At 42.5% G+C, this 17,571-nt stretch overlaps 1 protein-coding gene across 5 annotated transcripts in view; it reads right to left on the bottom strand.

The window, feature by feature from the left end:
• The window catches only part of IBTK (inhibitor of Bruton tyrosine kinase), a 186,699-nt gene that overhangs the window by 125,893 nt on the left and 43,235 nt on the right, over positions 1-17,571 (bottom strand). For 3 of the 5 annotated variants that reach the window (XM_081250730.1, XM_081250729.1, XM_081250734.1), the window contains exon 2: positions 1,309-1,459. The exons of the other annotated variants lie outside the window; for them this stretch is intronic. The gene's annotated coding sequence lies outside the window, so the exon portion shown is untranslated. The remainder of the gene's footprint in view (positions 1-1,308; positions 1,460-17,571) is intronic. 5 annotated transcript variants of the gene reach the window in all.

The following is a 17,571-nucleotide window of genomic DNA, read 5'->3' as shown; positions in this document are numbered from 1 at the left end:
GGCTGTCTGAGAATTCAACTCAGTTCTGATGTCTATTTACCCGGCGATAGCATCAGATTCCACAGGTTAAGGGTTCAGTCCCACCAGACACCCTGTATCCCCCCAACCTCCTCCAACCAACACACACAGACACACTCACTCCAGATACCAGTCACAAGCTCAGGCTGATACCTGTGCTTCTGACTGACTAGCTATAGATCAGAGGTTCCCAAGGCTCCCTGCTTGGGTTCGATTAATTTGCTAGAGTGGCTCACAGAACTCAGAGAAATATGTTATTTACTAGATTACTGGTCTATTAAAAAAGGGTATAACTCAGGAACAGCCAGATGGAAGAGATACAGAGGACAAGGTATGGGTAAAGGGCACGGGTTTCCTTGCCCCTCCAGGATGACACTCTCCCAGCATCTCCATGTGTTGGTTCACCAACCCAGAAGCTCTCTGAACCCTGTCCTTCCGGTTTTTTTATGGAGGCTTCATTACATAGGCATGATTGACTAAATCACTGGCCACTGGCAATTGATTCAACCTCCAGGAAGTTGAACTAAGAGTTCCTATTCTCTTATCACGTGGTTGGTTCTCCTGGCAACCAGCCCCCATCCAAGGTGCTTCCCCAAATCACCTCATTTACACAACAAAAGACACCTTTACCACTTTCAACACTTAGGACAAGGGTTGCCAGAACTGTAAGCCACGAACTGTGGATGAAGACCAAATATAATGAGAAATACGTTTCAGTCATCTGAATGACCAAATATATTTCTTATAAATCACAATATCACAGATTCATAACTCTGGAGACAACTTTAACCATCCATACGATATACCATCTCACTACTCTCCTTCCAAATTCCCTGACATACTCAATCCATGTGGTGTGATTATTAAGTGCAAAGGCTTTGAACACAGACAAAACTGGGTTTTGATGTCAGCTCTACCATGTACAAGTTGTGTGTCTTTGAGCAAACCAATGATTTCCTCAAACCTGTTTTCTCTGTAAAATAGAGATATTTTAGCATGCATCTCCCATATTTATTTTGAGGTGAATAATGTAAAGCACCCAGCTCAGGACCTCTTCCACAGGCTATCCTGGACACTAAAAATGTGAAGGAGGGGCTTGCGCAACATACACGTCCAAGGGTGCTTCTTTCCTTTATTCCTCAGGTCACGTCAAAGTGAACTTTACAGAGGACGGTATTCTCTTAGACATTTCATAATGCTCTCTGACATCACAGCACACCCTGGGGACTTGCAGGTCAGAGCCATACCCTCACGCTATGACTGCGCCCAGGAGTCAAGGTGGTCACTGACCCAGCTAGAGAGTTGGACTGAAACGAAGCCTCTTCTAGAAATTCTTCCATCACTCTCTTGGCAACTGCAGACAGAACCAGATGAAGGAGCACTGGGCAGTGGGCCAAGCTGGCTGGAAGTCCCTAGGGGTTGATACTGCAGCCTCCAGTCTCTGAAAAGAACCAAGGGCATCCCCTCAAATTAGTATTCAGCACCGAGGAAAGCATCAACACTGCATCCTTTTCCCCAGCTTTTGGTAATCTGTTTTTGCCTCACTGATTTCAAAGAGGAATGTCAACTCTTGTCATGGTTGGTTGAGAGCTTGAGTTTAGAGGCAATGAAAAAGAATTTAGAGTTGGAAAGTGTACATCCTCAACTGTGTTTGAATTCTCCCAGTGCTGGACTCAACTTCTGGATTGGTTGTTGCAGGTTAGTTTGACGCTTCGAAAACTGCTTTACTGTTTCTTATAATAGAGAGTGTTTCGAGCTAATCCGTGGTGCAAAGGGGGCAGGAATCTTGGCAACAAGACCAAGGTGAATACCACTCAGATACTTCCCTTACACCTTGCTCTGCCCATAACTCACACCTTTCCCCAGGAATGGGGAAGGAGGAGAGGCCTAACCTCTGTCTCCACAACAGCCTTCCAGGGTATTAGGAGGGGACAATTTCAATGTGAAACGAAGTTTGACTGAGGTTGCTTCTGCCTTCCAGGAAGTGGCCAGCAGTGGTCAAGCTGTCCTTCATCCTCCTCAGTTTCCATTTTCAAAGTTACCCCAAATAAATATACAATCTATTCTGGTGATTCTCCATCAACTGACCCCACCCCACCTGTTCTGGGCCACAGGTGAGGAATCCTGTAGACGCCTTTGTCAGGGATCCCTTGCCCTCTAGCTTCTTCTTTTTTTTTTTAAATTAATTATTTATTTTTGGCTGTGTTGGGTCTTCGCTGCTGTGTGTGGGCTTAGTCGAGGTGAGCGGGGGCTATTCTTTGTTGCAGTGCACGTGCTTCTCATCGTGGTGGCTTCTCTTGCTGTGGAGCATGGGCTCTAGGTGCCCAGGCTTCAGTAGTTGTGGCTTGCGGGCTCAGTAGTTGTGGCTCACGGGCTCCAGAGGGCAGGTTCAGTAGTTGTGGCACACAGGCTTAGTTGCCCCGCAGCATGTGGGATCTTCCCGGATCAGGGATCGAACCCACATCCCCTGCATTGGCAAGCAGATCCTTAACCACTATGCCATCAGGGAAGTCCTGCCCTCTAGCTTCTGGTTGGGTTCAGCCCCTGGGAAGCGTCTGCAGGAGCTCAGAGGGAAAGAGGAAGGCAAGATCAAGGTACGTCTTCCTCTCCTCCCTCCCAGCTTTGGGGCCTGTAACCCCTGAGATAACACCTCTTACTGAAACTGAGCAGGGCCCTGTGGGGCTCCTGGGCACAAAAGCCTTCCTGTGTCCCCCATTTCTTGATTACAGGATATAGGCTTCATTCAGCCTCCATGACCTTCCCAGAGTTCCAACAGGCAAGTTCAAACAGATGCTAATTAGGGAAGGGAGGGGATGCAGAGACAAGGGAGGAGCCGTCAAGAAACAATAGTGCAGCCTTGGGGCAGGGCCCTGGTTCCCCCTCAAGGGATATATCAACACATAATATCTTTGAGCTGTTTTGCAGATACTGAAACCCCCAGCAGGTGGGAGAAGTTAACAGTACACTGCCCACCAGCACGCAGACCCCAGACAGGTTGTAACCAGAAGGTTGACGATGCTGACTCCCACTTACCTCACCACCAACCAATCAGAAGAATGTCCATGAGTTGACCACGCCCCCTGTGAACCAGTACTATAAAACTCTTCACTACCCCCTCCAGGTCAGGACACACAGTGTTGAGGGCAGGAGCCTGCTGTGGCCCCCTTTGCCTGGCAAAGCAATAAAGCTGTTCTTTTTCTACTTCACCCAAAACTCTGTCTCTGAGATTTAATTCAGTGTTGGGGTACAGAGGCCAGATTCGCCATCATTACTGGCTCTTCCCCAGCTCCAACTGTCAGGAACACAGAGACACCTCTTCCCTCCCTCACTCCTTCAGACCTGGGGGGGTTGATGGCTTCCTACTGTCCTTGTCCCGGGGACCACAAGGTTCCTTGTTGGTTTCTCTAACCCACCCACACCTCTGGAAACAGTCCCTTAATTAAATTCTCTTCACTTCAAGCCCTTTGAGTGGAATTTTGATTTCTGCCAGGACTTTGACTGATACACAATTAAGTTAAAAACAGCTTGTTTGCTATGCAAGCACAATTTCAAGACAAATTTTCTCAATTCCCTTTCAATTAGACTAAATCTACAAAGTCCCTTCTACACAGAGCTTCTGGAACTCCCATGAGAAATGTCATAATTCAATTCTGGGGTAGATGGTTCTTTTCAGGAAAACATCGTAAGATGTTTATCTTGGTTAAGGAAGGCCCCCTTGTCATTTGCCTGCGGGGAGGGGGAGAGAGATGGAGAGAGAGAGAGCTTATTTGTATTTCTGCAGGAAACCTTGAAGAGAGGAGTGAATAAATGAGTAAAGGGCCTGGGAAACAGGAAGAAAGGAAAGCAAGCAGGGTCATGGAAGAGAGGAAGGAACCTCACGGTCTGGCAGGAGACAGGCAGTGAGAAATTCTCAATGGTGGGAAATGGCCCAAAAGTGTCAGGAAGAGTGATGTCTGGAATTGTTTAAGGTTATTTTGTGTTCTGTGTTGAAATGACTGCTGCTGTGTTCTCTTTGCCCTCTCTTCTCCTACCACACCTTCCCTCCCTCAAAAGATCAATACAAGTCAGCTACAAGTAACAGCTTTGTGAAACTAATGCTCCGGGGGGCGTGAAGAAGAGAGGAGGTCCAAGGTGGACTCCTTGAAAGAAAATGGAGCTTTGTTCATACTGAGAGGGATGTTAGGAGGAAGTAAGTGTGGAAAAGCAGGCAGCTGGGAACCCTAAGGAGAACTGAACTCCTCAGAGGTGTTGGGGGTAGAGACGGGACTTCTTTCATTTTGGATGTAAAATGATATAAAATGAAATAGCTCCAGAAGTTTGGAGAGTTTAAGGACATCTTGGCTGGAGCAGTTGGGCTACACTTGAATACTATTATTTCATTAATACTGCAGCCCATTGGGATGGACTCCAGAAGGCAGGAGTTATGGGACTGTGGTCATGGGAAGCTTATATGAATCACTGAGAACAAATACGGACAATAAGATTAAGATTAACCATCCATGAAAGTGTGTTTCTGAGTTTGAAATTTTTAAATAGAATTTCTGAAGTAGCAAGTGAATGCATGGGTGTTTACACTGACATTCTAAGTGCTTAGAATGTACCTGACACAAAGTAATTGCTATGTTAGTGTGCTTGGTGTTTTACTTTTTCAGATGAGAAACTTCCATTAACAAATAACTTCTTGATAGGACCATACAATTACAGTAGGATAGACCGACAGAGATAGATGGGTAGATAGATGGATGGGTGGATAGTTAGAAGGGTGGATAGATAGATTTAAAATATTAGGGCTTCCCTGGTGGCGCAGTGGTTAAGAATCTGCCTGCCGATGAAGGGGACACGGGTTCGAGCCCTGGTCCGGGAAGATCACACACGCCACGGAGAAACTAAGCCCGTGTGCCACAACTACTGAGTCTGAGCTCTAGAGCCCACAAGCCACAACTACTGAGCCCATGTGCCACAACTATTGAAGCCTGCGCACCTAGGGCCTGTGCTCTGCAACAGGAGAAGCCACCGCAATGAGAAGCCTGCACAACGCAAGGAAGAGTAGCCTCCACTCGCTGCAACTAGAGAAAGCCCATGCACGGCAACAAAGAGCCAATGCAGCCAAAAATAAAACTTAAAAAATAAAATATTAAACAAATAATAGTTCTTATTTTATTGCTGTTGTGACCTTGGCTTCACCGCTCAAAGAGTGGCCCTCCTTTTGTTCTTTGCACATAAGTTGTACCTTCTGATTCTCATAAAGGTCATGCAGCTACATAATTTAAGACATCCAGGTTTAACTCAAGAACACGAGTGTAACTGTGTGTTTATAGTCTATTGAAAGCACCACTTATGGAAGAGATAACATGAGATTCACAGGAAAGCAACCACAGTAAGTGTTATTTTTGTCTACTGTGTGCAGGACCACATTTCAAACACTTTAGATACATTTGATACTTAGAGCTACCTTCCTATTATTACCCCATTTCACAGTGGAGGAAATTGAGGCACAGAGAAGTTAATTAACTTGTTGGAGATTTCACAGCTAGTAAGTAGCAGGGCCAGGATTCAAACCAAGATAGGTTGATTCCAGAGCTGAAGCTCTCAATGACTAAGTTACCTAATCTGAAAGCCAGAAATAACCAGCCAGGTAAACATTCCACCTTGGTCCATCTCCCTAAATATTTTATTGTCATTTTGGGGGGCACAATTCTAAAACTGCATAAAATATACTAATTCTATATCACTGAATATGGGAAGGATATCATCTAATAGGGGTCTATTCATTCTTTCCACAAGTATTTAGTGAGCACCTACTAAGCACCAGAAACTCTTCTAGGAAGTGGGGCAGTAGCTGTGAACATGTGGACAGAAATCCATCCTTCATGGAGTGTAGATTCTAATGAAGTGGATATGGACAAGGAACAAAATAAGCATCAATATTATGAAGAAAAATAAAGTGGAAAAGGATGAATAGACAGGGAAGGCCTCCGCAAGAGGGCTGTTCATTTGTTTAGGAGGCCATGGGGAAGGAAAGGACATTTATGTTCTTTACTTCCATTCTCCTTTCCACCAAGATGACGCGTGAGCTTGAGTGGGAGTGAGGTCACCCCAGGAGCCTGCTTACCATAAGTCTAGAAATACACTCTTCAACCAATGCAAAGCCAGAATGTTGCTATTATGTTGTTGCTGTTCCTCATCAAAAGCGTTTTTTAGGTCCTTTTAGGTTGCTGAGCCTTCCCAGGCAGTGCTACCCTGTGCTGTCTGTAGTTCTTGAAAGATCCTTCTAAGCCAGAGCAGCTCCTTCACCAGATCAACTCTCCACTCAAGTGATGTGGAGATTTGCACTTCGCCCAATGCTGGGCAAGTCAGGGTCCTCTCACAAGGGATGTTTGTTTTATCAAGAGATGATTGGATTCCCTGAGGCTTGATCTCAAACTTGTCTGAAGTTGAGACATTGACTGATGAGATTTTCCCTTCTCTTTCTAGTTTGTGTGTTTGTGCTAAAAAGGCAATACAGAACCTACAGAGACAATCACTATAGAAATATAAACCCATGGTAGGAGCTAACGCTGATCAAGCATGGGTTTTCCAGGGATTCACACATATGATCTCACCTAGACACTCTGAATGACAGTTCGCACACCAGGATAAATAAAATTCGAGCAAAATCCCCAGCATGAAAAGAATATATTTTAATTCACCAAAGGGTTTATTTCCACTCCTGAAAAAAATCTTCAGAAATCCTAAATGGTTACCATTTACCTTTTTTCTCTCTGCTGCTTGAGGAAGGCCATTTCCTCGTTCCTAAAACAGAACCCCGACCTACTTGCCTGGTTTTGAATATTACAGAAAACATAAGCTAGGGGCTTCCCTGGTGGCGCAGTGGTTGAGAGTCCACCTGCTGATGCAGAGGACATGGGTTCGTGCCCCGGTCCGGGAAGATCCCACATGCCGCGGAGCGGCTGGGCCCGTGGGCCATGGCCGCTGAGCCTGCGCATCCGGAGCCTGTGCTCCGCAACGGGAGAGGCCACAGCAGTGAGAGGCCCGCGTACCGCAAAAAAAAAAAAAAAAGACCCATAAGCTAGAGACTCATTGTAACGGGTAATGCTGTGACTGAGGGGCATTTTTATGCAACAGTTCTCATAGTCAGTGCTTGACTTCAGTCTGTTCAAACAGGAAACCAGGGTGACAATGTCAGCAGAGAGATGTATTCTCCAGGAGCACCCAGATTGCACCCTTCTTCCCTCCACACCTGTTTCCTCCGCATCCAAAACGAGGTAGCAATGATCACGTTCCACTGTCACCCTTCCCTCCCCTCTTCTACGGTTTACTCCTGGCTTCTCAGTCGTTCTCAAGCTTTAGAGGAATTCGGGATCCCCATGGAGGCCACTAGACACATTCCTGAATCCCTCCTCCCATTCTACAGATTTTTTTTTAGGAATATTATTTTCCCCCAGCTTCATTGATATATAATTGGCATATAACACTGTGTAAGTTCAACGTGTACAAGGTGATGATTTAATATATATGTATATCTTGTAAAATGATTACTGCAGTCAGGAAGTTAACATGCCCGATACCTCACAGAATTATCATTGTGTGTGTGTGTGTGTGTGTGTGGTGAGAATTTTACAGTACTGTTAACTATGGTCACCTTGCTGTACATTAGATCCCGTCCTAAAGATTTTGATTTAAGAGGCTTGGGTCAAGGCTCAAGATAATGCTTTTGTTTGTTTTTTTCTCGGTTGTGCCACGTGGCATGCAGGACCTTAGTTCCCCGACCAGGGATTGAACCCCGGCCCTGGCAGTGAGAGTACTGAGTCCTAACCACTGGACCATGAGGGAATTCCCAAGATTCTGCATTTTATGCATTTTTAAAAAATAAATTTATCTATTTATTTATTTTTGGCTGTGTTGGGTCTTTGTTGCTGTGCGTGGGCTTTCTCTAGTTGTGGTGAGCAGGGGCTACTCTTTGTTGTGGTGCATGGGCTTCTCATTGCGGTGGCTTCTCTTGTTATGGAGCATGGGCTCTAGGTGTGTGGGCTTCAGTAGTTGTGGCACGCGGGCTCTAGAGCTCAGGCTCAGTAGTTGTGATGCATGGGCTTAGTTGCTCCGCGGCATGTGGGATCTTCCCGGACCAGGGCTCAAACCCATGTCCCCTGCATTATCAGGCAGATTCTTAACCACTGCGCCACCAGGGAAGCCCAGATTCTGCATTTTAAGTAAGCATTCCACATGATTCTGTTAGAAGGAAGTTTGAGTACCACGATTTGAAAACCAGTGTTAGTGGAATCAAAATAATGTCTCAGGAGAGGATCTACACAGAATTTTGGATTTCAGGTATTTTCAGTGTAGAAAGAAGACTAAACCTGAGACCTGTAGAGACATAGCATTATGGGATGTTTGGGCTGCGACAGAAGATCAGTCTAGTCTCAGGCCTTCATTTCACCCACGAGGAGACACAGGCTCTGGGAAGTTAGGTGATATGCCCCGGGGTTTATGTCATGTGTGTTCAGAATCAGGGCTAAAAATAAGGTCTCCACTCCCATTCAGGTTTTGTCTTCTCCATCTTACATTCTAAGATGAAGTAAAATCAAGGGGATTAATTAGAAAAAATTCTTTTGTCTTTTGCAACCTTTTGTAGGGCTCTAGAGTTTTTCTAATTGTCTCTCAAAATATAACTCCGGTCTATTTAAACACTTTGGAAGGGTAACAAAGGAGCTGACTTCCACAAAAGCAGAAAAGAGCACGTAAAAAATACAGCTGGTAGAGGACAAGCTTACCTCTGCAAAGAGATTCTAAACAATGTTTTTATGCTTCAAATACCTGTAATTAGACCCCTCTGTATAACCACTCCAGTCTCCTTTTGGCTTTTCCACATATGATCTTTCTTTGTGCTTCAGCACAGCAAGGTCAAACAGTGTCTGACTGATGCACACAGGATGAGCAAGGTGCACGTGTCATGACTGCTAATACAAGTGGCATCATTATTTTCAAGAACCAGATATTAAGCACCAACTACGCCAACATGGAAAAACAATCCTTGGACCCTCACATGTCAAATGCTTCTCCATTTTGATAAAATAAAAATTGGTTTCACAGTTGTGCTGCTAAGCAGTTTTGCAGAAAATTTGTAGCTTTTAAACACAGCCAGTGATTTCCATGTGGAAAAAAGACAATCCTAAGTAATATATAAAATTATTATATAAATGGTATTGGCCTGATTGCTTAGAATATCCAGCATCCCAGACATTCTCTTCTGCAAAGGAAAGGATTCATCAGAAGGGAAACTGCACATTCAGAACTTGAAACCTGACTTTCTTGAAGGAAGAAAAGTCTCCACTCTCTCCACAACAGACAGTGGAACATACTAGAATAGAAAGAACGCTGGTGTCAGGTCCAGGTGACAGAAGACCTGGCTTGGCTACTATGACAGTTTTCATTTCAGTTGCTCATGTGCCCAAATGAGGCTTTTCCAGCCTATCAGACAGACTGTCATGAGGCTTCCATGAGTTTATATGTAAGATGATTAAACAAATATTGCTATGTAGTAACTCAGACATTCATTCACAGTGAAATAGTATATATATATGTATATATATGTAGTATATATATGAACATTATAACACGTGGTTTATGGAGGAAATGGTGACAATATTTACCATTATATAATCCCTATTTCTGGTGAAAGAGCAACACAACCTTTTGCAAGCCCAACCTTGCATAAAGCATGACTGTAAGGTTATTCTGGGCTCCCGCAGGGGCTTGGAAGCAGCTTGTAGGTGCTGACTTGCTCCAACGTCCAAATCTCCAATTCAAGCGGGAATTAAGCCAAGTATCAAGAGAGAGAGAGGCATGTCTGCAGGGGAGGGAAACACGAGTAGAGATAAATGAGAGTTACACTCTCCCTGCTAGTTTATCAGTTCCTTGTACATAAGTCCAAACTGAACATTTTCTCTAAGTGGATCACGCACTGCAAGATCTTTGCCTCTGTAATTTGTCAAATCAAATTCACTGAATGAGAAAAGTCAACAGCTGTGGTCTGAGTGCCACTTAGTCATAATCAGAGTTTGGAGCTGGAAGGGATGCATTTTTATGAAGCTTCTTAGGTGATTCTGATACCTAACCAAGTTTGGGAATCAAATTCAGATTTGGGAATTGAATTTAGCAGTTCTCAATCTCTGTTAGAAGCAACAGTGAATTAAAAAAAAAATTACCCAGGGCTTCCCTGGTGGCGCAGTGGTTGAGAGTCCGCCTGCCGGTGCAGGAGACACGGGTTCGTGCCCCGGTCCGGTGGATCCCACATGCCGCGGAGCGGCCCGTGAGGCATGGCTGCTGAGCCTGCGCGTCCGGAGCCTGTGCTCCGCAACGGGAGAGGCCACAACAGTGAGAGGCCCGCGTACCGCAAAAAAATAAAACACTACTATAAAATGTTTCAAATATGAAACTTCACTTTGCTATACATAATTTTATAGTATTCATTTTTATGTTTTTCTCTTTTTGGAGTTTATTATTTGTTTATCAAGGTAATAAATTTAATAATTTAAGAGTCAGAAAACATTACAAGGCTTATAATAGAACACAGCTCTCTCCTGCTTTATCCCTTTGCGTTCCCAATCTCTGCTCCCCACAGGAAATCTTTCAACTATCTTAGTGCTTTCTACTGGTATTATTTGATATGATATGCTCATACTATTATTTCAAGATTTTTCAATATTGGACATTGCCTGTTGATTTCTTATCAAAAAAGGGTATTTATCACAATTATACCTGCCCTGCCTATTCCTGGAAATAACTGGGGATATACCAGTGGATAAGACAAAGTCCCCATACTTATGAACTTACATTCTAGTATGAAAAGGTAAAAAATAGACAACATTTCTTGGATAATTCCAGAAAGTGGGATCCATGATATAAAAGGAGAAGAGGGGGCTTCCCTGGGGGCGCAGTGGTTGAGAGTCCACCTGCCGATGCAGAGGACGCGGGTTCGTGCCCCGGTCCGGGAAGATCCCACATGCCGGGGAGTGGCTGGGCCCGCGAGACATGGCCGCTGAGCCTGCACGTCTGGAGCCTGTGCTCCGCAACGGGAGAGGCCACAACAGTGAGAGGTCCATGAACCGCAAAAAAAAAAAAAAAAGAATAAGGAGAAGAGGAAAGGATCCATGTCCCCTTCCTCCATTCACTGAGTATATTGAGAGCTCTAATGAAATGTTTGATGCTTTCATTGGTATAATTAGATAAATATGACTCAACACTGATGCATAAATTATACTATGATTACCCTTCATTTATTGTACAACTATTTTCTCTGAGTCTGAAATGGCCTCATCATTGCATCTGCTTAGTGTTTCATGTATTGAAAACTAATTCATTCCTAAATATGCTGCCAGAACTAGAAAACAAAATTTTCTCAATAAAATCAAATACTACAGCTGATCTCTCAGTTTCTCCCTCTTCCTCCTCTTCTTCCTCTTTCATTATTCCTTCCAGAGACCCATGTCCTCTTGCTCCAGTCCTGTCTGGGAGCTTTCCAGGCCTGCAGCACAGCTGTCACCCTGGGACCTCTTTTATCATCCCCCAGGATTTCCCTCTGCTCTCTCCTTGGCGCAGCTCCTTTCCTGGACACCTCATTCTACACCTCCTTGATTTAGTCCTCCAGTAGCTTCTGGAGAAAGAGTGCACAGGAAGTGAATGTGTGCAGCCTGACATGACTGAAATGCTTTCATTCTACTCTCATCCTTGATGGAGAGCCTGGTATAGGATTCTAGGTTGGAAATTATTTTTCCTTAGAAATCTGGAAGGATTGCTCCATTGCTAACTGGTGTTCAGTAGTGCTCTTGAGAACTCTGATGCCATTCTTGTTCCCAGTCCTTGGTGTGTGACCTATCTTTTCCCATTGGGAGACTTAGGGTTTTAAAATTGCAGAATAACTGGGCTTTCACAAGATCTTTTTTTTTTTTTCTGGAGAGGCAAAAATGTGTGGTGACTAGGAGCACAGATTCTAGAGCCAGACTGCTAGATCTGTCACTTAACTAGCTCTCTAACTTTGGAAGGTACTCAACTTTTCTATGCCTCTGTTGGCTGTAAAATGTTCTGTAAGATGTTATGGAAACACCTGAATGAACTTTTTGGCCAACCCAATAGTAATACTTCAAAATGTTTAGAACAGTGCTGGGCACAAAAGCCCTCTGTAAACATTAGCCATTATTATTATTATTATTAACTTATTGTTTATTGTGCTGGATATTTAGTAGACTATTTTAATTTGGAAACTCAAATTTTCACAGTTGGGACATCTGCCTGTGTTATTTCTTATCTATGTATGTATGTACGTATTTTATTTTGGCTGCACCGGGTCTTAGTTGTGGCATGCGGGATCTTGTTGCGGCATGCGGGATCTTTCAGTTCCAGCATGTGGACTTCTTCGTTGCAGCATGCAAACACTTAGTTGCGGCATGCATGCAGGATCTAGTTTTCCGATCAGGGATGGAACCCGGCCCCCTGCACTGGGAGCACAGAGTCTTACCCACTGGACCACCAGGGAAGTCCCTGCCTGTGTTATTTCTTTGGTAACTTCCTTCCTTTCTTTTTTATAACTTCCTTCTTTTCATTTTTTCACACTTTATTTCTGGAATCCTTGTTATTAATCAAATTGTCTCAATGTTATATTTCAATCCATCTGCTATCATACTTTAAATATCCAATATCTGGGCTTCCCTGGTGGCACAGTGGTTGAGAGTCCGCCTGCCGATGCAGGGGATGTGGGTTCGTGCCCCAGTCCGGGAGGATCCCACATGCCGCGGAGCGGCTGGGCCTGTGAGCCATGGCCACTGAGCCTGCATGTCTGGAGCCTGTGCTCCACAGGGGGAGAGGCCACAACAACGGGAGAGGCCCGTGTACCGCGCAAAAAAAAAAAAAAAAAATCCAATATATTTGTCTTACATTTTGAATGTACGTATGTGGGTATATATACATACACACATACGTATATTTATGTATATATAATATACACATATGTGTACTATATATGTATGTATTATATATGTATGTACAGTATTTTATATATATATATATATATAAAGTTTTTAAACAGATGCAGTATTTTTCTTTCTGAGGATATTTGTAATAAGGTTTGCTTTTATTGTTAAAATTTTTCTCTGCTTTTTTTCTAGCTGTTATGTTGAAGGATTTTCTTTGGTGATTCTTGACTGTCTATTCATACTTGAAGTGAGGCTTTTAAGCTGTAGGACTTGTCAACCAGTGAGCTTTGCTGTGGGGAGATTGGGTCAGGGTGGGAATTCCCTGAAAAGACAGATGGGCCCCTGTAAATGTCAGTTTCTATAGGTCTTTGATTTTGACCTGGTCAGCGTTTTCTAGTCTCTTTCCTGAAAGTATAGCTGGGCTACAGTGTTCCAGAAGCTGAGATGTGGCAGGGGTGGAAGGGAACAGTTTTTCATGCAGATTCTCACACAATCCCCTTGTTTTTAACAAATGAGACAGAATTAAACTTAAAAGCTAGGGGCTTCCTTGGTGGCACAGTGGTTAAGAATCCGCCTGCCAAAGCAGGAGACACGGGTTCGAGCCCTGGTCTGGGAAGATCACACATGCCGTGGAGCAACTAAGTCTGTGTGCCACAACTACTGAGCTTATGCTCTAGAGCCCATGAGCCACAACTACTGAGCCCCTGTGACACAATTACTGAAGCCCGTATGCCACAACTACTGAAGCCTGCACCCCTAGAGCCTGTGCTCTGCAACAAGAGACGCCATTGCAATGAGAAGCTCTCGCACTGCAACGAAGAGTAACCCCCACTCGCCGCAACTAGAGAAAGCCCGCGCCCAGCAATGAAGACCTAACGCAGCCAATAAATGAATAAATAAATTAAATAAATCTATAAAAAAATAAACTTAAAAGCTTTTGCACGGTAAAGGAAATCACACACAAAATGAAAAGACAACCTACAGATTGGGAGAAAATATTTACAAACAATGCAACAGACAAGGAATTGATTTCCAAAATATACAAACAGCTCAATATCAAAAAAACAAACAACCCAATCAAAAAATGGGCAGAAGACCTAAATAGATATTTCTCCAAAGAAGACATACTGCTGGACAATAGACATGGGAAAAGGTGCTCAACTTCACTAATTATTAGAGAAATGCAAATCAAAACTACAATGAGGTATCACCTCACATTGGTCAGAATGGCCATCATCAAAAAGCCTACAAATAATAAATGCTGGAGAGGGTGTGGAGAAAAGGGGACCCTCCTACACTGTTGGTGGGAATGTAAATTGGTGTAGCTACTACTATGGAGAACAGTATGGAGGTTCCTTAAAAATCTAAAAATAGAATTACCATATGACACATTAATCCCACTCCTGAACATATATCCAGAAAAGATGAAAACTCTAATTTGAAAAGATACATGCACCCCAATGTTCATTGTAGCACTATTTACAATAGCCAAGACATGGAAGCAACCTAAATGTCCATTGACAGATAAATGGATAAAGAAAATGTGGTACATATATACAATGGAATACTACTCAGCCATAAAAAAGAATGAAATAATACCATTTGCAGCAACATAGATGGACCTAGAGATTATCATTCCAAGTGAAGTTAAGTCAAAAAGAGAAAGACAAATACCATATAACATCACTTATATGTGGAATCTTAAAAAAATTATACAAACGAACTTATTTACAAAATAGAAATAGACTGTCAGACATAGAAAACAAACTTATAGTTACCAAAGGTGAAAGGGGAGGGAGGGATAAATTAGGAATTTGGGATTAACAGGTATACCCTACTATATATAAAACAGGTAAACAACAAGGACCTACTATTTAGCACAGGGAACTATACTCAATATCTCATAATAAACTATAATGGAAACGAATCTGAAAAACAATATATATATGTATATGTATAACTGAATCACTTTACCATATACCTGAATCAGTGTAAATCAACCATACTTCAAAAAAAAAAATCCCCCTTGTTTTTAGAATGGTGTCTCCTGGTCCAATATCTCTACTCTCTCTAGGGTGGATCTAGGTTTTGTGGGGCCTCAAGCTTATATCATTTGGAGGGTGCTCTTCTGGACAAAAAAACATAAAATTATGAAGCACAATTAAATACAAGGCCTTGGAAGGGACCTGTGCATGGGGAGCCTGAGGCCTAGGCTTCAGTAGCTTCATGGTTGGGTTGGCTCTTCATCTTGCTTCTTGCAGATGCTGGAGGCGTATGCCTGATGTTATTGGCTGAAGAGGGCATCTGGAGGTCTTATTGTTACTTACCATCTTTCATCTAATTCTCTACTTTTTAGCTGCATCCCACACCCTGGTTCTTTGGGAATAATCAGTATCTTACCATCCTGGAGCTTTATGGCATTTACAGTTCAGTTGGTACACTTCTTGCTGGGGCATCTCTCACTGCAGGCAGCTGGGCTTCCACTTTCTCTGCTGAGCTAAGTCTCATCACTCAGCCATCTACTTTCCACCTTCTAGAACCTTGTGGATACCTCTTAGCTGCTATTATTACCCACCTTGTTCTCTTTGTCATAGCGGATTTATTCCTTTTTTATTCCGTTGAGGCCATTTACGTGGGGTTTTAGGAGAGTATAGAGATAAACAGGCTCAATTTGCCATGATTAATTGGAAGCCTTATTCTGTCCTTAGATAGTTTTATATTTGTCTTAACTTTATTGCTTTATTTTAGTCACTTAAATAAGTTTATTATAAAACTAAACATTAGTCGTACTACATATGTGAAACTTAAAATACCTCAGTGTTCTCATAATCTGGTATTTTTTGAGCCAATAAATCAACACTTGTTGGCCCAACAAGCTAGTGTGCTCTCATATTAATCAAATTGAATATTCTGTAAAGGAGAATATACCAGAAATTGTCTACAATTTTTTAAAACAAAATTACAAAATGATTCATATTACCAAAGGAGTCTACCAAAAAATCCCTATGTTTTATGAAAAAATACTTTGTCTAGTTTATTTTTCTACATGACGTTCAATAAATGTTTGTTAAATAAATAAATGCTCCCAGAAAGTCCTATCTTATCCACTCAGATGACTTCATTTCTATCAGAGTATTTCCTTTCCCAAATTACTCTCCAAACTCTTAGCAAATGAGATGTGGAAATATTTATGGTAACGTTTTCCAAACTCCGCTCCTTGGAATCTCAGATTTGCAAGAATACTAATATACAATATCTAAGAAAACAATGTACAGTCAAGTACACTTTATAAACTCTGATTTCAGTAAAGTTCAATAAATTTCTTTATGTCAAGGACTTCTTAGGGTCTTAACTATGATAATATGCATTGTGAATCTTTAAGTGTGGGATAATTACAAGTATTTCTCAAATAGATTGTATTACCAATCCTGTTTAGACAGCATATGATTTATTCCTTCCAGAGAAAATTGCATCAAAATACAATTTAGAACATTTTTTGCCAACAGTATATTTCCTAATTCTGGACTTGTAAAAGACAGGTCCTGAGAAGGAGTTTTTTTTCCTCCCATTAAAAATTCTATTCTACATCTTGATTTCTCAGGATTACCCTGTCTTGAAACTCTCTGGAATATCAGGGCAACTGTCTTCCCACAGGATCTAAATGATGCAGAGTCCAATAGAGCCTGTGTCAGAGAACTTTTGATGTTAGAGTTACAGGGGGAAAAGCAGAAATGAATAGCAGATAATATTGGGATGGTACAGCCCAAGAGAGGCCATCCAAGGAGTCCTGAACTGAATATCTTGCTCATACCTTAGGATCAGGGTTAATTTTAAGGAGAGTCAGGTAGAGAAAGAGAACACACCAAGGGTGATCATTAAGCACTCTCCTTTCCCTCTCTGCCCATCAGCGTTTCCCAAACTTTCTCTCTGTATGTGTTAAACATCCACATTTTATGGCCAGAGCCTCCAATTCACTGAATCAGAGTCTCTGGAGAAGGGGGTGAAGAATCTGTATGCAGAAAAATTGATTCTCAGGACTGGCAGGTGTAGGAAATACTGCACTTAGAACCACAACGATAGGGCTTGCTGGCCACTCCTGAGCGTGACCTCACTCTGCTCTAAGATCCATGATAATCCTGTTGGAGAAAGCGAACTCACCCTCTGCCGTATGTATCTGGTTTGCTTGAGATTCTGACTGCATAATTTCTGAGCCCAGTCTCTCATCCTGGTTCTGATTTCTGGCTCTCTATTTAATACTTTGGATTGGCATGCAACTGAATGAATAATCTTGCCAGGGCAGCTCAGAAGAAAAGATCTGAATACCTTCTCCTAATATTTGAGGGAACTGAATATGTTAAATAGATTCACGGTAACTAAAGAACAGCTGTGGAAGGGGATTTAAAAAATTGGTTAACACAGAATTCAAAAGTACAAAGAAAGTAATAACTAAAAACTATGATTCTTCTATATTGTTCCTACCAGCTCTACTGTTCTTGTGCTTGGAAGCTACTAGTATCTTATGAACCCTTCTGGAGATACTCTAACGCGTTTATAAACATTTATGTATATGTGTGTACACGTTTCT

Source organism: Mesoplodon bidens, assembly GCF_964165515.1.
Source record: "Mesoplodon bidens genome assembly, chromosome: 12".
Taxonomy (NCBI): domain Eukaryota; kingdom Metazoa; phylum Chordata; class Mammalia; order Artiodactyla; family Ziphiidae; genus Mesoplodon; species Mesoplodon bidens.
Note: the sequence above shows the minus strand (reverse complement) of the source record. Positions and strands in the feature narration are given on the sequence as shown.